At 42.2% G+C, this 24,350-nt stretch overlaps 1 long non-coding RNA gene across 1 annotated transcript in view; it reads left to right on the top strand.

The window, feature by feature from the left end:
* Positions 1–18,994, top strand: part of LOC131421003 (uncharacterized) — a 66,060-nt gene extending 47,066 nt beyond the window's left edge. Inside the window, exon 5 of the long non-coding RNA XR_009223731.1 lies at positions 18,910–18,994. This is a non-coding gene — a long non-coding RNA (uncharacterized LOC131421003). The remainder of the gene's footprint in view (positions 1–18,909) is intronic.
* The last annotated feature ends 5,356 nt before the right edge of the window (positions 18,995–24,350 follow it).

Below are 24,350 nucleotides of genomic sequence, written 5' to 3'. Positions count from 1 at the left end.
TATGGCAGGACTAGAACTTTCTGTAAGCAAGCCAAATGAAATTATTAAGGCTAACCTTCTCCCTCAGCACTTAATAGGTAATCAATTTTCACTACCAACAGTAGAGGATAAAAATCAAAGAGGGAATGATAATACTGCTTCCTTACATTTGTGAAGGGCTTTAGAGTGTACAAAATGGTTTTTATATATAGTATTTCATTGAGTTTTCACAGCAACATAAAATCGGCCAGGACACTCATGCTTGTATGTATGCGTACATGCATTCCATGAGACTTATTTAACAAATATTTTCGGAGCCCCTGCTATATATCAGCCTATGTGGTAAGCACCGGGGACAGAGTGGTGAAGAAGGCAGAAAAGGTTTTGCTGTCTTATTTTTAGCAAGGAGGCAATGGATGCACTAGGAAGTCATATGAGTTACCCAACGTCACATGAGGACATGCCGAGCTTGGAACCTAGTTCAGTGGTCTGAACCTCCGTCCATAAACGTGGGAACGTGGAAAATGGAGCTTATTTTACTTTTTACCATTCAACTTTGATATCAAGTTCCTGTCTCATTGGGCTCACAAGAAATTTAAACAAGACCTATTGTCCACTTCCCCCTAGTTCATGAGAAAGTTCTGGGAGCTTAGGTAGTTCCATGGCATTGAGGAGGGACCTCTGTTCATTTGTCATCTTTCCACAGAGGTTCCTGTGTGGTGACACCACCAGTGCTCTTGTCTGCTTAGAGACATCATAAAGGCAATGCTGTTCTGGGACCTACAGTCTTCCTCCTTTGGTGCCAGCAAGCAATGTGTAAACCCCTCTATCTTCTACCCCTCCTTCCCCACTGCCCCTCTCACCATCCTGTTTTCAGGGAAAGCTATGGCCCTTCATATTTCTTCAACAAATCTTTTCTATGCCTCCTCTAATCTCTCTACTCTTAGGCTTGTGAATTTGGACACAAAAGCCAGGCTGTCCGTGGTATGCCTCACCTCATTCTTCTGCTGAGGCCAAGAACACAGAGCCAAACACCTCTCCAAATGGGAGGAAGAAAAAGGAACAAATGAAGGGAGAAATAGTCACTGGCTTTGTATCAAAGTAGTCTAATGACACAGCATAGAAGCACAGGTCAGGCCAGTGCCCTGTGGAAACCGACCAGCCTGTGGTTAGCCCATCTGCCTCTGGTGAAGGCTACAAATGCAGAGAAATCCGAAAAGTGGCCCCGGAAGGCCATTGGCCTCTCCCCATAGTAGTGAGGAGAAAGCACCTAAAACTCCAAGCTCAGCTCTATAAGATAACTCAAGACCAGGAAAATGTTAGCATTAGAAAGGCAGTACGCTCTTCGACATCGGTCTTAGCAACATCTTTTCAAACACCACATCTGACCGGGCAAGAGAAACAATAGAAAAAAATAAACAAATGGGACTACATCAAACTAAAAATCTTCTGCACAGCAAAGGAAACCATCAACAAAACGAAAAGACAACCTAACAATTGGGAGAAGATATTTGCAAACCATACATCTGATAAGGGCTTAATCTCCAAAATATATAAAGAACTCATGCATCTCAACAACAAAAAAACTAACAACCCAATTAAAAAATGGGCAAAAGACCTGAACAGACATTTCTCCAAAGAAGATATACAGACGGCCAACAGACACATGAAAAGATGTTCAAAATTACTAACTATCAGGGAAATGCAAATCAAAACTACAATGAGATATCACCTCACACCCGTCAGAATGGCTATAATTAACAAGACAGGAAACAACATGTGTTGGAGAGGATGTGGAGAGAAGGGAACTCTCATACACTGCTGGTGGGAGTGCAAACTGGTGCAGCCACTATGGAAAACAGTATGGAGATTCCTCAAAAAAGCAAGGCTAGAACTACCATATGATCCAGCTATTCCACTGTTGGGTATTTATCCAAAGAACTTGAAAACACCAATTTGCAAAGGTACATGCACCCCTGTGTTCATTGCAGCGTTATTCACAATAGCCAAGACTTGGAAGCAACCTAAGTGCCCATCAAGGGATGAATGGATAAAGAAGATGTGGTATATATACACAATGGAATACTACTCAGCCATAAGAAATGATGAAATCCAGCCATTTGTGACAATGTGGATGGACATTGAGGGTATAATGCAAAGTGAAATAAGTCAGAGGGAGAAGGTCAAATACCGTATGATTTCCTTCATTAAGTACTAGATAATAACACCAATAAACAAACACATAGGGACAGAGATTGGATTGGTGGTTACCAGAGGGGAAGGGGGGAGGGAGGATGGTGAAAGGGATAGTTCGGTATGTGTGTGTGGTGATGGGTTGTAATTAGTATTTTGGTGGTGAACATGATGTAATCTATGCAGAGATAGAAGTACAATGATGTAAAAAAAAAAAAAAAGAAAAGAAAAAGACTTCAAAGTGATTAATGAGATGGAAGCCTTGCTTTATGGTTCGAAATTGAAATAATAAAATGTGTATAGGTTTCTCAAGCAATTATTAACTGGGAAAGATGAGAAGTACCAGCAATTCAGAGCAAAGGGGTGAGATGAAATAAGCAAAGGGAAAGTTTATATGGGAAAAGAGCTGGAAAGAAACCGTTCTCACAAGTGAAAACTCTTAGCCTCTGGAATGAGGTCCTTTTGGAGAAAAAGAAGGTCAGTTGTACAAAGGTTTTATTAAGAGAAATGCTTAACATGATATGACATGCATATCCCCAGATTTCACATTCTGCAGAAGGATTTGGGAAGACATTAATAGTAATGTTGTAATTGTAATAGCTCTCATCCGTTTCACTGTTTTGGGGCGTCTCAGTCAAAATGCCCTTTTTTTTTTCCACCATGAAGAAGAAGGTGAAGCTTCCATTCCTATTTATTTAAGTTACAAACCACTTGGAGAGGTCAACACTGCCCAGTGGCACAGAGTCAAACCTGGGTTCTATCGAGTCACAACAGTCGTACCAGGCCAATCCAGCACGGGCCTCCCAGACTAGATGGAATGGGATAGGGTAGGTGCTATGGGGGCTGAGTCACAAATTTGTTTCTATTACTTCTAAGGAGACAGTGCCTGCAGTTCAAGCCTTTCCCCCAGGGCATCTTAATTTATTGGAGAAAAGGGGCTTATGCGTATTCTTTGATTTTACTCCCTCTGTCTGTCCCTCACTCCCAGCATCAGAAGATGGCAGCAGAGATCGCTGGAAGCTTCCCGCTGCTGCTGCTGATTCTGTCATAGCTGCCCAGCAGGACACAAATGTTCACCAGCAAACATAGGGCAAAGTCCTTTGCAAAAACATATTGATTTCATTCGAGGAAGATAAATTCATAAACTGTACAACTGTACTCGTCAGTTCATTTCGCGGGAATGTGATATAGGAGTTGTGCAACAATAAAATTCCCAGTAGCAGGCATCATCTGTTATCTCTTCCATATGCACAGACTGTAATGCTCGCAAGAGAGTGAATTGCTACTGAATCTGACAGTTGTCTTTCCAAGTATCCTTGCTTAACCCATAACCACTGCGTGGAGCCGGTCCAGGGCTCCGACTGAGGCTTTTTTTCATGTAAACCACGTAGTCCAAACCTCTGACTGGCCTGAAATGCCTGCATGGGTTCTGCCCACATTTCTCAGTTCATTCTTTTCATGCTGGCCCTCAGCCTGGCCTCACACTCTGGTCTTAAAGCTAAAGAAACCTATTCTCGCCAGATTCTATCTAGGGACACATAGGTGAATGTGTACCTGTGTGTGTGTGTGTGTGTATGGAGGGGTGATCTCCTATTCTGTCTCATCCCTAGGAAAATAATTCACCCCGAACTTTTAGTTCTTCCTTTTCTCCTCCACTCTTCCATTCTCATACTTATGTCCAAAAACATCTTCAAATTATGCAAAGCTGCTAACCACAAGGTTATATAAAGCCCTCACGACGAAGTAATAGGACATGTAAATAGAACACAGAAAATATTATTTTTAAACTGGTATCAGTTCAATTGCAACAGAATGCATGACTAAATTGACTTAAAATGGGGATTATTATCTCACTTATTGAGAAGGGAGGCAGTTGTAGGCTCGGTTAACAGCAGCTCAGTGATGTCCGGGCTCTGGCCAGCTTTATTCTACGCTCTTGTCTTTCCTACCATGACTGTAAGCCATAGCTCCAAAAATCACTACTTTACACTGCGATATTCAAAAAGACACATAAAGCAGACGTTTCTCCCCTTTTTATGTATCAGGAGAAGAGAAACTCTCCTAAAAGTCCTAGACTTCCCGACAGGTCCCATGGCCAGAACTAGGTCATGTGACCATCCCTAAATCAATCACTAGCATACAGGAATGAGTTTGCCTGGATGGGTTTATACCAATTATGATTCTAACCCTGGGATGGGGTTCACCTTCCTTGAGCATACTGTTTTGAAGATGTGAACAGTATTGGGTTTCTTTTAGCAAAAAAGTAGGGGGAAATGCTGTTGGATAGGCAAATAACACGATATGTTGCCACTACCTCAAAGTGCATGTTTGTAGTGTTAGAGCCTTACTCAAGAGTATCTTAACGAACAGTATGAAAGGGAACTCCTCCCAATGGGCAGGGCTTTGAGCCATGCGCCTGGCTATTCACTTTGCCTGGAAGGAGAGGTGGCCAGCAGTATATAACTATAGTGAGTCCTGGGCACTGGGTGATGGTTTGGCTGGAGGTCAAGGACTTGGAACAAACAAGGTTGGAACATTGGTGACGAGGAAGTCTGGGGAAAGAGATATGTGGATGGACCTCTCAGAATGGGCATGGAGTATGAATGTATTTGTGCCCATACGAATGCTAACCAAAAGACAACTATTGAAGAGGCTTTCAACAATCAGGTGCAACGCAACGTGAGTGCCCAACCTGCCAACAACAGAGACTAAATCTGAGCTCCTGAAATGGCTCCATTTCTTGGAAGACAGTCATGGGAAGGACAGCAATTTGTCCTCCCTATAATACTTCTGCCAGCACTCCCATGTGTGGATTTATGAAATGCCTCATTTACTGTGATGATATTCCCCACAGCATCTCTTCTGACCAGGAACTCACTTTAAAATGAAAAAAGTGCAGCACTGGGCTCATACCCATGGAATTCACTGGTCTTATATTTATTTCATCAGTCCAAAAAAGTTGACCTAATATAACATTAGAATGGCCAGTTGAACACTTGGTTATAACACTGTAGATGAAAACACATTGCAAAATTGAGGTGATATCCTCCAAGATACTGAATATGCTCTGAACCAATATATAATATCTAATACCCTCTTTTTCATAGGCATAATACCTAGATCTGGGAGCCAAAGGGAAGATATGGTAGTGGCTTCCGTCACTGTTTTCTCTAATGGTCTAATGAGAAAGTTTTGCTTCTGTTCTTGCAACTTGGGCTCTGCTGCTTTGGTGGTCTTGGTTCCCAAAACAGGACCTGTTTTTACAGATACATAACAAGAATTCCATTGAACTGGAAGCTGAGACTGCCACTTAGTCCTTTGGGTTACTAATGCTACTGAACCTGAACCAACAAGCAAAGAAGGGATTAGTACCCTGCACTTGCTGAGGTGATGCTTCTGATCACCAAGTGGAATTCGGGTTGCCACTATATAATGGAACACCAAGAGTGAACTGTAATGTAACATATGGACCTGGGGTGATAACGATGTGTCAAAGTAGGTTCCTCGATTGTAACAAATATACACTCTGGTGGGGGATGTTGATAATGGGGGAAGCCATGCATGTGTGCGGGAGGGGATATTGGGAAATCTTTATACCCTCCCCTCAATCTTGGTGTAAACCTAAAACTGCTTTGAGAAATAAAATCTTACAAAAAAGTTAATGGAAAACTGTAGTAACCTAATACAGGCACAGATCCTTCAAGAATAGAGGCTTGAGTCACCTGATAGGTAGAGCACCATGACTAGCTAAGGTGCTGCGTGAGAGCAAAGGGAATATGGAATAGACAGTGAGAGATGTTACAAAACCTGACACTGACCCATGTGACCAATTGCAGAAACAAGGACTGTGATGGTTATACATATTTTCTTAGTTGCTTGATAATTACTTACTTTGATATATTTGCATTTACTGTTATTTATTATAATTATTTATTCTTTTTTCCCTTTTCCCATTGCCCTACTATCAAATATAAAGTGTCTTAATTGTAATTAACCCATATTTTTGTATTTAAGCCACAAGACATCAAAGAGGGATTGTGACTGAACTAGAAAAGGAATAAACGCTACGTAGAGATGGATAAATTGACATGTAGGATGTGTGTCTCCCCTTTAGGGGCCAGGGCAAGTTCATCTGCAGTTTTACATAGAATAGTTGCCAGGCAGAAGCATGAAATTTTTATTGCCTTTATCCAGATGTTGCATATGGGTAAAAGTGGTGCATAGGATTGCAGAGAGAACAAAGGAGTAGACTGTGCTTGATTATTTGTCATCTTTGAGACAGGGATTTCATTTCCTTTGGATATATACCCAGAAGGAGTATTGCTGGGTCATACAGTAGTTTTATTTTTAATTTTTTGAAGAACTTCCATACTGTTTTCCATAGTTGACTGTTCCAATTTACATTCCCATCAACGGTGCACAAGGGTTCCCTTTTCTCCATATCCTTACCACCGTTTGTGACCTCTTGTGTTGATAATAGATATTTTAGCAGATGTGAGGTGATATATCATTGTGGTTTTGATTTGCATTTCTTTAATAATTAGTAATGTTGAGCACCTTTTCAAATACCTGTTGGTCATTTGTATATCTTCTTTAGAAAAATGTCTATTCAGGCCCTTTGCCCATTTTTAAATTGAATTTCTTGTTTTGCTGTTGATGAGTTCTTTATATATTTTGGATATTAACTCCTTATCAGATACATGGTTTGCAAATATTTTCTCCCATTCCATATATTGCCTTTCATTTGGTGATTGTTTCTTTTGCTGTGCAGAAGCCTTTTATTTTGATGTAGTCCCACTTGTTTATTTTTGCTTTTATTGTTTGTGTTTTTGGTGTCATATCCAAAAACATCATTGCCAAGACCAATATCAAAGAGCTTCTGCCCTATGTTTTTTCCCAGGAATTTTACAATTTCAGGTCTCACATTTAAGTCTTTAATCCATTTTGAGTTAATTTTTGTGACTAGTATAAGATAGGAGTCCAATTTCATTCTTCTGCATGTGAATACCTAGTTTTCCAAACATCATTTATGAAGAGACTAACCTTTCCCCGTTGAGTAATCTTGACTTGTTTCTCAAATATTAATTGACTATATATGCATGAGTTTATTTCTGGGCTATCTATTCTGTTCCATTGGTCTTAGCATCCTTTTTCATGTGAGTACCATATTGTTTTGTTTACTATAGCTTTGTAATATAATTTGAAATCAGAAAGTGTGCTGCCTCCAGCTTTGTTCTTCTTTCTCAAGACTGCTTTGGCTATTTGGAGTCTTTTATGGTTCCATATGAATTTTAGAATTGCTTTTTATATTTCTGTGAAAAAAGCCATTGGATTATCTGTTGTTGAGCATCACCACCACCCCGTCTAAGGTCTCTTCTATATCAGAGAAGAGAAGCTGGGACCTACATTTCCCTTCATTGTATGGTTCCGCCGGTGAGAGGAACCCACAGAAGATGTACAAGGCAGAGTATAAGGAGAAGCCATTATGCTTCTGTGGTAGTTGCTGTCTGGATATGTGGGAATATATAGGAACTTCGCAGCAAACTCTTGAGAACTACTGTCTTTGCTATAGACTGAAAACATTGGTGGGAGATTTCCAGAGGATGTTGAAAATTCTAGAGACTTCACAGCGAGCTCTTGAGAACTTTGGTGCTTCAGACTGAGATTGCCTGTGGTGGCTTCCATGACCTTTGCTCTCCAAGATCTTCCGGGTATTAGGTAAGCTCCTAATTTCCTAGATTAAAACCTTTAATTTCTGAAATACTTAAAATAAGTTCTGTTTTCCTTATCTAATTTTGGCTGATTTAAAGATCTAGAAAGGTCTAACTACTATGTCTATGAACTACTATGTTTATTTTTTATGTGTGTATGTATACATGTGTGCAAAATGGGAAAAAAAGGGAAAGTATCATTTTAAATTACAAAATAATGTCATTACTCTGAAAAATGAATAATATAGAAGTACAGAAAAGAAAGTCTATTTCTACAACCTCCTCCTTTCTCTAAATCACTTCTTAGTTTCAGCCACTGTTAAAATGCTATAGTGCTTGTTTGTGGCCTTCTCGAATTTTTCTATTCACACAGTTCTACCTTTTTTTTAAAACAAAAATGAGATTATATTGTATACATTGCTCTGAAGTTTGCTTTTCTGCATGCAACAATATTTCATAGCCATCCTTCCAAGTATGTGTATACAGATAGAGCTACTTCATTGTTTTTAGTTTAGTATTCCATGGAATGGCTGGGCCATCATTTATTTAACCATATTTACCACTGATGGGTATTCAAGTTACCTCTAATTTTCCCTGATTACAAATAATTTTATAAGTAAATATTCTTGTGAATATATCCTTGCATATCTGCTTGAGTATTTTAGTAAGAAAGATATTTAGAAGTAGACTTGCTGGGTCAAAGGACTTAACGTATCTCACCTTATGAGGCATTTTGCCAAACTGCCTGAAGGAACTCTCAATGCGTTGGCAAAGATGACTGGAATCTTACAAATAGCTCTGAAATCATACATCAGGACACATTCCTACTAAAACCAAGCGAGAGGCTTTTGAATTTGACACCCAACAGGCTACGAACCAATATCAGATCACCTCTTCAGCAGAGTCTGGATGGAAAGAGACTAATTTTGCAGGGTTTACATTTGCAAAGGGGTATTTATATTTCCACTGAAGGCTGAAGAGGCTCCAGGAGGAATAAGAGTGAGCTTGGCTCTGGTCTAAACTCACCAACATTGGCTCAGTGGCTTCTGCCCAAGGACCATAGTCTCAGTCATTTTCCAGAATGCATCACAGACTGTGGCTGTGTTAGAATATGTTTGTCCCCAGCCTCTTGTTTTCAAACTTACATGTAACTGTTCTTGAGACCGGTAATCCTCAAAGGGCCATTGGACTTCTCAGCTGGTTAACGTGGAAGTGACCTGAATATATATGCACCAAACTTATTAGTAACAAGTGGGCAGAGTTCAGTTCAGATGCTCCTGTAAACCCTATCTGAACTAGCCAGATCCCTTGGGGATGGAAAATATGATCCAGGAATCTCATTAGCAGAAATTTTTTCTTATTAGGTACTTGCTGGCTCTTGGTAGAGTCTGGCTAGTCCCAAGGAACTGGGGTATAAGATCCAGATTTAAAATTAAGAAGGGTTTTAATATGAATGAACGAGACCTGGCAATTACTGAATGCTTACTCTGGGCCAGATAGTTTATATAGACTGTCTAAATTAATCCCCTCAACAACCCTGTGAGGTAGTTGGCCATATTCCCATTCATCCAAAGGGGAAACTGTAGCAGAGAGTGAATAAGGAAATTTGACCAATGTCATCCAGCTAGTCATTGGCGCAACTAGGATTCAATGCCAAGTTTGTCCAGCACAAGAACCTACATATCCCCTCTCACTCACCCTGCAACCTTCTGCCTTCCTGGGACTATTGTGTGACTCAAAGGGAAGAGGTGAAGTAGACATAGGAATGACAAAATTTGGGACTAACGTTTATGGGTTATATTTGTCACCATCTTTATTGTTTAAGTAAAGCTCTATCTTCCCAGGGTAAATTATCTTATTTCTTTTTAAAAGATCTTCTGTAACCAGTTTGTTGGTGTCAGCAATCCATACACCGAAACCTTATTTATTGAAAGCAGGATTTCTCAAACTTAGCACTATTGACGTTTTGGACTGAATAATTCTTTGTTGTGGGGGGCCGTCCTGTGCACTGTAGGATGTTTGGTGGCATCCTTGACCTCTGCCACTATATGGCAGTAGCACCCCCCAGGACGTGACAATCAAAAACATCTCCAGATGTTGCTCCCAATTGAAAATCACTGATTTAAAGCAGAGATAGTTCAGGACAGAAAAAAAAAGAAGTAAAATCTATAAAGAATTGCTGTCAGGTTCCTAGTACCCAGTGCATATGTCTAAACAGATTGGGGAGTATGGGAGGATTTTCAGCACAAAATGCAGAAAAATAGGTTTACATTGACTTGTGGAGCATAAATAGGGAAGATGTATATGCACTTAGCAAAAATGTAAAAGTGTTATCCTTATGAGGACTCTGGGTGGGTGTAACAACTTCAGCTTTTCAAGCCTGCATCACGATCTCTCAGAGAAGTAAAAATAGGTAAATAATTTTAATTTATAATTAATGAGCTATTTAAAATATTCTGACAAGGTGGTAGCACAGACTTAAAGTTAGATGCGCATTTCTCTCTACTCATAAGTATGCCATGTGATTCCCCTGGCTCCATCACAAGAGTTTTTTTAACTATTTCATGCCAGGTCTCCTGTGGGCACAGGGAAATGTGGGCCTCTGCGGTTGGCGGCTTTTAGAGAAGTAACATAATAGGGTGGAAAGAGCACCGGATTGGCTAGAGATCTGAATTCCGGCTAGTGGCTGTCCTTATCAAGATGTGTGCCCTGGGGCAAGTCACCTTAACTACTTGGGTCCAATCATGCAGGAATGAGAAAACAAAACCCAAAACTGTGCATGCCCTCTTCTGCCTAAACTAAGGTATGGTAGATGGATTGCATTAATGACTCCAAACTCCTTGCCCCCATTTAGACCCTTTGTCGTGTCATTTTATAGTCCCCCCTCTCTGATTCTGGGCTTTGGGCCAATGGGATATTACCAAACTTGATGCAAGCAGAGAGTGAAAAAGTGCTTGTGTGCTTCTGCTTATGTTAGTCCTCTGCCATCGCTGTGCAAAGGATATATCCCGCTCATCCTAGGGGGAGGATGAGACACGTGGAACCAAGTTGCCTTATTGTTCCAGCAGAGGCCATCCTAGAAGTCCCAGATGTTGAGCAACAGACACTTATTGCTGTTTGCCACTGGATTTTATGGTTAGTTGTTATGCAACATCATTGTGACCATGGATAGTGGATACATAAGGTGTGTGGGATAATAATCTCAAGAGAAACAGGTCTTTATTTAGGGAAAGACTTTGATGGGCTTCCTTGAGTATGGAAGTTGAGCCCACCCTCACCCCAAAGCAGGGTCTAGGAGAAGGTGAGAGAGTTGAATCCCTCTGCATTAAAAAAATAAAAAAAAAAAGAATTCTGAGTTTCTGAGGCAAGTCTGAGAGAAAGGAGATGAAGGATAGAGAAGAGGGAGAAGGAGAGAGATTTGGGGAGAGAGTAAAAAGACAGTCAAGATGGAGGCTGACCTGGGGAGAACTCAGCCCGTGACCGTTGGTGTGGCAGGGCGGCTGAAGAGCAGTGAGGTGTACGAGTCCTCCTTCAGTGGTTTGTTGTTCTGTGGAGCCATATAATCCTAAGATAAGTCCCTTATCTGGTTGGATCTGGGGGTCAAACCTCGAGTAAAAGTCAGTGACACACATGGTTTTCGCCGTGCCATGTCCACCCCAGTCCATGATCCTTGAAGTCACCACACGGATCTTACATACAATCAGCTCAGGTCTTTCCCAGCTTACAGTCCTTCCCGATCACACCTTGCACCGTCCATTCCTTTTCTCACTGTGATCCAGCCACTTGGGCCATTTTTCAGTTCTCAAACTCTTTCTTCCTCAATGCCCTCTCCCCACATGCCCCAAACACCCTCCCACCCCTCACCCAACACACTCTTTGCCTGGGTGGTTCTCTCTTAGTCTTCAGATCTCAGCCTAAATGTCTGATCTTCAGCAAGGCCTTCTTTAACTACCCAGCCTCAGAGAGGGTCCCGGTCTTATACTGACTGTTTTCTTTCTTGCTTGCTCTAACTATCATTAGTAATTACGTGATCATTCCTACTGTGTATCCTGGCTCCATGGTTATCTCTGCCATTCAACTGTGTGCTCCCTGAGGGTAGAGACCATGGCTCTGTCGCTTGTCCCTGTGTCTTTGGCGCCCAGCATACTGTCTGGCACTGAATAGGTAACTTGATTTGTATTTAGTGAGTGAATGAATCCATGAGCAGTTTATTATAGTGGTTCTTTGGCAATCACAGGAAAGAGGCTATGGTCCACAATGGGCTTGAAGTAAGGAAGAGACATGATGTCTAGAGGAGGAGAAACCCAAATAAGACCCATTTCTCTGAGGACAGAAGCTCAGAGTGAGCATTTCCAGGGAGCCAGCAGAATCCACGGGAGAGCACTGGACAGACTGCCCACGGTCAACAGGAGCTTGTCGTTTTTATCCAAATATCAGATGAACGGGTAACCCCAGAAGGCTGCAAGGACGAGGGATGTCCCAGTGGCAGACCTAGGGATTTCATAAAGGTTTGCATTTGAAAAGTGAGGGTTTTGTAGTTTAGACCAGGTGATTGCCTACATCACTTCCACCTACAGGAGTCTTTGCCGTCACCTCAACAGATTCGGGGCAAGACAGAGGGGTAATTGGAGAAGAGAGATAAATTTTTATGGATCGAGGGAAAGCAGGCAAGGGTGATGACTGATGAAATCACTGCATAGGGTGGAGAGTGCCCCCTGGGCAGATGGTTAGCCTCGTGCTGATCTCTCTCTCTACGGGGCTCCCTCTGATGGATAAACTGGCTCCTTTATTGGGCTGGCGCTCAGTGATTTCCTTTGTAAATTAAAGGAAATTCAATGCGTGCTAAATGGTGGGAATGCATTTGTAGCTTAAATATATGATATTTAACTATGATGAATTACCCAGGCTAACGTAAGGTTGACAAACCTCAGCCATGCGTCACAAGCTCTGAAAGGAAATAGAAATCAATGAAGCAGCTAAATGCCCCCTTAAATGCCAATCCCCTTTTCTGTCTAAACCCTCTTCTAATTCTTTCGTGGAAAGAAATGGAAGGAATCTTCATTATACATTCATTTTCCAAATCCATTTTGCTCATCAGGCTGAAATAAGGGGTAGGTGAGGGTTTATTAGGGAGTAAGCATATCTGATAAACATTAAATTACTTCTGACGGCTTTATGTATTTAACAGTGTTAGCAAATTAGCTCCGTCTTTGATCTAATGGAGCTGATGTTGATGAGGACTGGGGTTTTAACCCTGCGTGTTAAATGGAATGCTGACCTGGGGAACCAAACGGGGTGATTGAAGAGTCTATGCCTGCTCTTCACTCTTGTCCTTGGAAACGTCTCCCCTGGTCATGGTTTCTGTAATTGCCTCCCCGTAGATGACTCCCCAACCATTATCTCCAGTCCTGTCCCTCTGAATGTCAGGCTGGTCTCCAAACGCCTCCTGTACTTCGTGCCTGACTGCCCCTTGGTGCACAAAATCAACATCAGACTTTTCTCCCTATTATCTGTTCCCTTCCAGACACCCGGATCTGCCATTTGTCACACCATCCTCCTCATGACTCAGATTCAAAATCTTATTGTTATTCAATTCAGCATACACTTATTTATTCATTTATGTATTTATTTGTTGTGAGGAAGATTGGCCCTGAGCTAAAATCTGTTGCCAATCTTCCTTTTTTCTAAGGAAGATTGGCCTAGAGCTAACATCTGGGCCTGAGTTCCTCCACCTTGCATGTGGGATGCTGCCACAGCATGGCTGGACGAGCGGCATGTCAGTCTGCGTCCAAGATTCGAACCCGTGAATCCCAGGCCACTGAAGCGGAGCTCGCGAACTCAACCACTGCTCCACTGGGCCGGACTCCCGGCATACACTTTTTAAAATGGCTCTTTCAGTGTTGTTTTTGTTTTTCTTTTAGCTCACTCTCGTGACTCACTGTAGCGCTGCTTCCTAATGTTCTCAGCAAGGAGAATGTCAGACTCTGGGTTAGACACTGTGAACACAAGGGTACAAGGCAGGGCTCCTATCTTTGAGAATCACATGGTCTAGGCAGGAGCTAAATATGTCAATGGGTAATTACAATCTAATATGCATGAATGATTTATAAGGCACACAAAAGATCACCATAGGAGTGGGACTGGGTGGTAAGCAAAGGCTTCAAAGATGAGATGATGTTGGACTTGGCCTGGAAGAATGAGGTGAAGTGTGCCAGGTGTTAGTGTTGGGGGTGGCGGGATGGCTCAACTGCAATCGATTATCTCTACTGTTTGCGTCACGGCTTTAGCATTGTGAATATAGGGGGCGCCCTCTCACTTTCAATTATCTCTGTAGTTTGCACTGTGTCTTGAGTATTTTGAATACAAGAGGTGCAATCCCAAGTTTTCTCATCTCCAGATCAAGTTTCCTCCATCTTTGGGAGGATGGGTTCACAAGTCAGAGGCAGGATGTATCAGCCACGTTCTGGCAGGAAAAGGACAGTTCTGAGGAGACTCTCCAAGGAAGAGAATATTTAGCGGGGGCAGGGTTTAGGAGCAGTCAGAGCATGTTAAGGCACCCAGTGACCAGCAATATCAGGAAGCTCTTATCACCCCTCTTATCATCAAAGGGCAATCAGAGGAAACAGACTCTAAGGAAGCCAGTTGCCCACAGAAGCTGTCATGGATGCAGCTACTATCAGAACCTCACCTAAGCAAGAAAGGATAGGACAGGAGTATCTATGGCCAACCTCTCTTGTCTCCTGCCCTGCAATCTTTGCTTGGACATCCCATTGGCCAAACCCAACGAGAAGTCAGCCAACAAAGACACCTGGCAGTCATGCGATGCACAGAAGTCTGTTTTCAGGGCAGAGAGCAGGCAAACAAGGCAGAGAAAGAATCACGTGGCAGGGGATGGGGAGGAAGGGGAATGAGGACTAATCAACACTTGAAGAATATTTTTACCAAAAGTCAATGAGCCCCACCTCCAACTGGCTTGGCCATCATCTCCTGGGAGGGAGTTCCCATTTGTAATTTGTAAGAGTAAATAAGAGTAAAACAGGACTGGTGGAAGTAGAGCAGTACTCATGCTAAGCAGAAAGAGAAGTTTCATTTTACTCAACGGACTTTAGCTTCCGGGAATAAATAGCACATAAAAAAAGACAGAGAAAAAGAACTAATCTCCGTGTCAAACTACGTGGCAGAGATGCCTAGTTGCCTATCCCATGACTATTCTCCACTCTTCCTTAGAAGATACTGATTTTATTTGGTGAAGCAGTGAGCCCAATTAAAGGACTGTAGTTCCCAGTATGCCTTGCTGGAAGGCGAAGAATGAGCTGTAAGTGGATGTCTTTACGTGGACTTCCAAGGGAGCCCTTTAGAGGGGCTCATGCAGCTAGGAAGGACCTCTTTTCTTCCTTTTCTTCTTACTGGAATCGTGGCTTATGTCCATCTTGTGTCCTTGGGGATGGAATTCATACCCTAAGGATAGTGGAGCTCAGTTCTCTCAGTTGATTTTCTTCCTATCAGCCAAACACAAATTCTAATGGATACACCATGTTTAGATGAGTCAGATGCTCTTACAACCTCTTGGCTGGGACTTGGCAGCAAAGTAGCCACGTATGGTCTTTGATCACCTTGCACATAGCAGGTACTTGGGTTTTTTTTTTTTTTTTTTGCATGGGTTGCATGCTCTAGCAATAATTTCCTCTGCATCACATCACTTATTGATGGTATGAAAAATGCATTTTCTGAACTAAAAACTGGATTCTTTTGACAAGCATGAGCACACTTAGAGGAAAAAAAGGAAATACCATTGAAAGTCAGGACAACACCAGAAATAATAGAGGCGCTTCTTTTGGCCATTCACAAGCAAATTCCTCAACATGAAGATTGTGGGACATTTTGTGCTTTGAAGAGTTCTGGTGAATCTCTGTCCAGGGGTCTGCAAACTCTTGGCCTGTGGGCCAAAGCCAGCCTGATGCCTGTTTTCTTTTAAATAAAGTTTTATTAGAACACAGCTATGCCCAATCATTTTACATCTGTCTATGGCTACTTTTGTGTTACAACGGCAGGATTGCTGTTTGGCCCTTTACTGAAACAGTTTGCTGACCCCTGCTCTTGTCTACTATGATCACATCTTGTGTCTGGGATCTTGAGTTCATTTGAGGCTTGGATATGACTCAGCAGTTTACATTATAGAAACCAACACTGTGACTATTACTGGAAGTTGTTTAGTAATTGTTTCCTCCCACCCCACCCCCAAGGATGTATCTGAACAATTCAAGTCAATCAGTTATAGTGCCAACTGTGTTTTGGGAAATTACTGTAGCCATAATTGATAATCATTCATAACTGTATTTTAGGGGTTTCGAGAAATGGAGTATTTGGACATGAATAGGATTTGCAGTTGCCTTGAGACAATTTATTTGAAAGTTGTCATTTTCTACCAGGTTACAGTGTTAGGACAGAGGCACTTGGAATGGTGAGGGAGGATGGGCATAGTGGACTCACCAGGGTAAGTGATTCTTTGCAGTATCCACACACAGAAGCCCCTAAATACTGAAGTATCCTGATTTGTTCTAGTTTACCACAATCCAAATAACCAAACACTAAGTTCTGTTAGGACTCAGATTCTACCTGTTGGGTGGTAAGGTGCTCAAGATCTTTTGATTAACTGATCGGATCTGTAGCCTGGTTCCACCACTTAACAGCTGTGTGATCTTGAGCAAATTGCTTACCCTTTCTGTGACCTTTTCTTTTTTAAAATTTGTAAATGGGAAAAATAATAGTACCTCACTATTAGGATTATTAAGAGGATCAACTGAGTTGCAAAGCATATACATATTGATGAGGCAGTGAGCCCAATTAAAGGACTGTAGTTCCCAGTCTCCCTTGCTAAAAGGGGAAGAATGAGCTGTAAGTGGACGTTGTACATATACATGTATATGCTATATACACATTCTCAATAAATGTTAGCTATTATTGTTATTGTTTGAATCAATTTCTTTTTAATCTCCCCAGATCTCCTGTTTCCATGCTAGCTCATAAAGCCAGCCTGCCAATAGGCAATAGGGTTATGTTCATATGTTATTTATTTCAGTATTAGAAATCCAGTCAAGTGCATCCTGCAAAGCAAAGTTCTGTTCTGGGTACCCTCTACCCATTTTTTTTGTTATAGCTGTGTGTTTATAAAGTTGCATGTATATCTATTCATTAAACGAACCCACAGTTTCAGTTAACTTGGGGAGTAGAATATTGATTTAAACCATACTTTAGAGGCTTATCTATCATTTTGAACAAACAAAAATTTACATGAGATTGGATTTCACGGCATGAGACAGGAAAAAACATACTCCGCTGAATACAGCTTGTGGTTGTAAGGCCAAGTTCTAGAGATATTGTCAATACATTGGTTTCCTACTTTCACTTTTTAATGATCTCTGTCAACTCTGATAAAGATACACTCACTTTTATTGAAGCAGAATTTGCCTTGTCCCTTTTTTTTTAGCACATCCAGTATACCTTCAGCCTGTCACTATCCCAGAATTGACATCTCTACTTTCAAGATTTGATAGTGTTGTAGAATCAACGTTTCCAAGAAATTTGGTCTTATTTTGGCTGTGAATTTTGAGCTATCTCTGTGTGGAGTTCAACTGATTTCCAAATGACTTTCATGGAGAGAAAAAAACTATGAATTGCAATACTGATTCACCAGCTCCATCTTGCTCTGTCCTCTTTTCTCAGCTCCCAGGCACATAGCTAGATAGCTGAATCAAAAGCTTTCCTAAACTTTATCCAGTTTTAGTGGTTATCAGTCCTGAAAACAGACTGTCCAGGCTAGTGGCAGAGACTATGGGTTGTCCCTAATTTCCTGTCCCTAGTACCATTTCTCCTATTCTTTTATAATAGAACCCTAGATTCTATGTTTATCTAACTAAAAACTCTTACTTCCTAGCCTCCCTCAAAACTAGGGTAGCCACATGCCTTACTTCTGGCTTATTGGGGTGTGAGCAGAAGTGAGGCATGCCAATTTCATGTTATACCCCAAAATAAAGGTCATTCCCATCCATGACCTTCCCCCTCTCTGTTGCTTGGAATGCAACAGCGGCTGGAGCGGCAACATTAGACAAGAAGGTGGGAATGACCCATTGAGGATGAGAAGCAACTAGACAGAAGGAGCCTGGGTCTCTGACAGTGCAGAACTGCTATAGCAGCCGGTCTATGAATGCTCAGACTGTCCCAGAAAGAGATCCAAACTATTTTGTGTAATCCACTGTTACTTTAGCTCTTGCTAGAGCAGCTGACCTGGTATCCTCACTAATGCAGAATTTAAGATTTAGATGTGGGGCACTACCACAATAAGACGCAAAATATGAGGCATTTACTTCACAATTAGCAGAAGGTGGCAAAAACACAGGTATTGCAGGTGAGAAAGTTCGTGCTGCTCGGCGTGGCATGGAAAAGCATTTGTAAAACTATCACTTATAATACCTCAGACAGCCAACGTCACCCCAACAGAGCACATGAGTCCAGAGGAACCAGTTGGAATAAAAATTCAGGATGTTTGTGTGTGTTGGGTGATTCTTCCTGCTGTTTGCAGGGCCACCAAAGAGATGAACTCAAGTGGATGAAGAAATAGCAATAACAGGAGATGACACGGTGCCCCAAGGCTTTCTCAGGTGTCTCCATAAGTGCCATTTTCCAGACAATGGGAGCCATCCCAGCTGCAAAATCAGGTTACGGCACTGCCTTCCTATCCAAAGATTTTGTTTCAGATGGCTTAAGGAAGTCACCATGAAGAGGAGGGAAGAGGGGATTGGGCAGAGCACAGAGGCCAATAAATAAACACCAGAGTTTTTATACCTCAAAAATAGCTCTTGACGAGACTTTTGGTTGAGGTTGCTTACACTTGGAAGTGTCTGGAAGCAAATAAATCTTGAAGTTTTTAAGGAAGTAGTATTTCCAAAGAAATCGCAAGCCTGGTTGCAAAAGTCTGTGATTATTCAGCCCCTCAAATAACCCTAGATTCTCTTATTTGTATCACTAGGAAATAGACGACAGCAAACCTCTGCAGCCCTCCAGAGGGAAACACTCTCCAGTACCCATTTCATATGAGGCCGTGGAAGATAATGGACAAGGCTGTTCCTCCCAGAAAACCAGGAGCTGCCAGATAGCCATTCAAAGGAACTTCTTTCTCTGCCCAGCAGGATGTGAAAATCGCTATAGACAGGGACCTGCTCTGTTTTTCATCCATCCCTTTTCTCAATGGGATTTTTCATTGCAGTTGTCCTGACTCTACTCAACCACGTTGCTTTGGGGACAATGACTTGTAGATAGCTCTGTCTGTTGGCATCCATAACAGACCTAATGGAGGGAGTTGTGCAACACCCAGAGTTACTAAATTTGAGCTGCATAAAGGAACTGGGCGCAACTTTAGCTTGCCTCACTTGGGGATGATGTTCCGTGGCTGGGAGTGAGGGTATGCATAAATATTTGGTTGGTAAAAAGAGAAAATTGTATCAGAGTTTCCTCTGATATCTATTTTTCCCTTTTTTTCTTTAGTAATAGAATTCTGAAGATTTACCCCAGTGCATGGCTTCTTAGCTAAAGACTACATTTTATACCCTCCCATGTGGCCTGGTTGGATGCTTGACCAAGTTCTGCCCAATGGCATGTGAGTGGGAGATACGGGTGCTGGTTCTTTGTTGAGGTCTTTATAGGAATAGCCCTGTTCTCCCCTTCAACTTTCCTTCCTCTCCATTTCTGCTGGCTGGAATATGAATATGATGGAAGGAGCTGGAGCAGCCATCTTGGACCATGAATAAAAAGAATCTTCATGTTGAAAATGCCAAAGTACCAGATGTAAGATGCCTGGTCCCCTGACACTGTGGAGCCCTATATAGCCCTGGACAGCTCTCTGTGGACTTTAACATGAGAGAAAAATAAGCCATCCTGTTAAAGTCACTTATCTTGGTCTCTGTTTCAGCAGCTGAAATGGTATCCGAACCAATAGAATAGAACACTATTTCTTCTGAAATGAAGACCCGCGAGCTGACATCTCCTCCTCAGATTCAAACTACAGAGACATTAATAGTGGGTTCAGAGATTCTCCTGCCTGCTCCTGAATGCTACACAGCAAAGACTGTGCCAGCTGTCCAGTGTCCAGCCTGAGGCCCTGTTGAGGTGACAGGATGCCTGGGGGTTGTTATTCTCTGGCCTCACACGGAGCAGCTGATAGGAGTGCCTGGTGGGGATGCTCCAATATCTTGCCCACACACGGGCACCGTCTGTCTGAACTGCAGACATACCAGGAGCTGGCAGGCCTGGAATCATCTAATTGAAAAGAGGTCTGTGACCTCTGACTCCTCCTCAGGAACCACTGCAACTGCCACCATGCATCTGCCAGCTGAAGAGGACTGCCCTGTGCTCACGTGCTCTGCCTCCGAACTATCCAAGGCTTCGGATTTTCAGTGCAGCTTCAATACAAACAGTCAGCTACATTATAGGCACTTTCTCTGTCCACACACTTTGCGAAGAGGCAAAATGCCTTTGGTCTCAGAGCCAGGGGAATTGTATTAAATTCTGCAATCTCATCCCTTGGATTTAGAGCATGACATATGATTCAAGGCAAGGTCTTGGAAAGAGCATAGAATTTTGTATAAAAGATCTACATTTTCATGCTAATTCTGTCAAGCTCTGTAGTCTAATGGTGGAGAAAGGGCTCTAGAATCGATCAGTTTCAGATACAATTGCTGGCTTTTCACTGTGCAACCCCAGGTGAGTACCCGATGCTCTCTAAGCCTTAAATTGTGTCATCTGTAAGATGGGGATTTTTGTGGGGAGAATGACCTGCCTTAGCTCTTACACAGGGCCTGGTTTAGAGTAAGCTCTCAGGAAGTGTTGGGTATTATTGATATTTTTATTACTATAACTACACATCTCACCAGATATATGTGACTAGCTAGTCACAAAATCCTTCTGTTACTAAAACTGAGAGACCCAGAAACTCTTGATGGGGATAATCATGATGATGATGATGATGATGATGATGATGACGATTGATGATGATGATGATGATGATGGTATGATGATGATGATGATGATGATGATGATGATTGATGATGGTGATGATGATGATGGTATGATGATGATGATGATGATGATGATGATGATGGAGTGGGGTGCAGTGCAGGAAAGGACAGTAAAAGGAACACATTTGACATAATTACCTTGGGAGAAAAGTGGCAGAAAAGAAGTCTGCACTCAGGCAATGAGTATTTCTTAAACACTGAGTCTGGGCTAGGCTTTGTTCTGAGTGGAAAGAAAAGAACAGATCAAATGCCTGTTTGCTGGGGACTTATATTCTGGTGGGGAGAGCCATTCAATGAATAAGTAAACAATGATTTTTTAGTAACCAACTTTTCCAAACTCACACATCTCACCAGTGAGGTGGTGCAGAGCCTGGATTATTTCTTTTTTCAGAAGTCTGACCCCTGAGGATTTTAGTTTCACTCTCACCTTTTACTTCTGTCCCTAGAAAATGCATTTGAATGGATGATCCTAGGATCTCCTTGTTACAGCTCATTAAGGCAACCAATGTGCACTGAGTCTCTTCTCTGTTCTAAATACTCAGATTATTTCTCACAGCAGCACAACACAGTTAAAAGATCACGGTTTAGATCATAGTTTAATTTCCAGCTCAGCCTCCCACGAGCTATGTGACCTTCGACAAGCTATGCAACCTCTCAAGGTCATTTTCCTCATCGATGCAGAGTGGGGATAATGGCACTGACTTTGGAGGGTGCTGGGTGCATGGTCCTGCTGGCTCCCTAAAGCTGCCCAGGAAACATCAGCTCAAGTGCGCTTTAAAAAGTGGAGAAGGATGTGATTCAAAATAGAGGCGCCTGGCTGGTGACGTTCTGTTTGTCAAGTGTTCCTGCGCTTTGGGCAAGGGGCTGGATGCGAGCTGCAGTCTCTGTGGAGCAGGTGGCATCTGGGGCCAGCTAAGAGGCTGGTTGGAGTTGAAATCAGAGGATGGCCGGGTCACATTCAAGTAAAAGTCTCCTAAGGGACTGGGGATGACAAAGCTATTAAATAGATGAAGGGTTAACAAAACTTCCTTTTGAAATAAATGAAAGATCATTTAGACAGTGAGAGAGAATTAGAACAGGACGTGATACAGCAGTGGGAGAGCTAACTCGAGGAAGCGCTCGATTCCGAGTCCTCACCTGCTCTCCATCTCATCCGAGGACGAGCCGGCTGAGAAGGGGCACCTGATGATTGTAACCAGTGCCTTCAAGTTAGGCCTTCCGATTCTCATCCAGATTTGCAATTATGCAGTTTGGGCCTGGAGCTTCATTTCTCTGGGTTCAGATGTGAACATGGTGATGCAGATCTGAGTGACTGAGCGAAAGTTTGCCTTTATCTAACATATCTGTGTTTTGTTTTGTATTAGTACAAGCCTGCAAGCTATTAAAATTGTACCTCAGTTCCTAAGATGTCTTAAATGGTTGCTCCTTAGGGACATAAAGGCTAAAACAGAGAGAGAGAGAGAGAGAGAGAGAGAATGGACTCTGGGTCTGACAGGCCTGGATTCAAGGCTTGGCTGTGTCACTGACCAGCTGTGTGACTTTGGGAAAGTCATGCAAGCTCTCTGAGTTCCTCTATTTCTGATATTGGCAACCAAATACCTACTTCGTAGGGTTATGCGAGGATTCAAGATAAGAGATCAGAGCCTAACACAATCTCCAGCTTATAATAGGCACTCGATAAATAGCAATTATTCTTAATTTTAATTCATTATATAACACAAGGCAAAATGAGTAGTACTCTTTTTAGGATGTATTTTATTCTTTTCAGCTTTAAATACCTCTCACTTACTACCTTAAAAATAAGATTATCAGTAGTCATTGTATGAGTTCAGCTAAGAACAGATTTTGTTCAGATTTTTTTTCCCACCACATGTCTCTTTATCTTTAAGCAAATATTGTTTTGTTAGAAATCAATAGGAATTTTAGAAATAAAACAAAAGGTAGAATTAGTTTCAAAAAATATTTTTTCCAAGGAATTTCAGATAAAAAGTTATCTCCAGATGTGGGCAACCCTGAAGCTTCAGTCATCCATAGTATGACCACTTAAGTCAACAACAGTGTACTCCACTCTGCCTTGGTTTCCCCATTTGTCCCTTCCACTGTCACCCAAAGATATCATGAAAGCAAGTTTCAGCCTCTAACATATTATGAGTCCTCAGAGACAGGCACAAGTTGGCACCAAGTAACTACCCCCCAATTTTGAATGTAGTGTTTGAGTGGTTGGAAACAGGTTTCTAGAAGCAACTCTAATGATTGCCAGATTCAATTCCTTTCCCCACCTAACACCATATTACTCCCTACCATGTGCTAAACCCTGGGTTAAATGCTTAGATGCACATTTTATTTAATCCAAACAATAGCCCTGAATGATCTCTGAGGCTGGAGAGGCTCCGGGATTTCCCCAGAGTCGCTCAGCTAGTCAATGGGAGAGCAGCTTTGCCCCTAGGCAGCCTGGCCTCTAGCCCTCTTCACTATGGCATCGAGGAATTATGGCCAAGGCTTCCCTTTCCACGACGTGGTTAAGAACCACGGCTTGGCCAAATCACCCCGTTTTGAAAGCGCCATTTACAGCAATACCCTTGTTCTCCACAAAGCAAGAAGCCATGGGCACCAAAATCAAAATGAGGCAATGTGGGGAGGTGGGAATAGCACATTTAATAGAGAGAAATGGGAGAAAGCTCCCATTTCTATTCTGAACTGCGGGGAAGAGGGCACCTCTTCCCACGGTGCTGATTGCTATGCACGCTGTCTGCACAGGATAATGGACCTGTCCTGCTATCTGTTCCTATGACAGCCAGCCAATCACTTTAGGCTAATCACGCCCCTCGGTCCATCTGTCCACATATCTGGGCCTCCCTCTCCTTCTGCTCTGGAAGAGAGAAGACCGGGAGAGAAAGCCTCTGGCCTTTAAGTGTTTGCACAGGACGCCTGAGTGGAGTGAGGCGGTGAGATAAGGGGTATTGCAGGCTATTTCTTCTGCTTGTATGAATAGCACATGATTGATTTCAGAAAAAGAAATTTATTTCCCTGCAGACATATTTTTATCATTTGCTTGAATTCCTTGATGCCTTACTCACCATATGTATAGAAGAGCCAAGTCTCCTTCAGAGAAGGATGGAAGGGAAAATGGATAACACTTTAAACCTGAAAAAAATATATATAAAAGGCACTGCCAGATAAAATGTTCTGTGACCTATAAGCTTTGGAACGGGTCAGAGGGATTATACCAAGGCTGACATTTAGAAATGATGAGATCCGTTGGCTGCTGCGTTTGCATGTAGCACGCCAAAATACGTTCCAGAGCTCCCCTTCCGGGGGAAGCTTCCATGAAGCCCCCCTGAATAGCCAGCACTTTAACCCTAGAGGTGAGAGCCAGACTTGGAGGATCACTTTGCAC

This window comes from Diceros bicornis, chromosome 24 (assembly GCF_020826845.1).
Source record: "Diceros bicornis minor isolate mBicDic1 chromosome 24, mDicBic1.mat.cur, whole genome shotgun sequence".
Taxonomy (NCBI): Eukaryota; Metazoa; Chordata; class Mammalia; order Perissodactyla; family Rhinocerotidae; genus Diceros; species Diceros bicornis.
The sequence above is the reverse complement of the archived record's forward strand: the minus strand, read 5'-3'. Positions and strand labels throughout refer to the sequence as shown.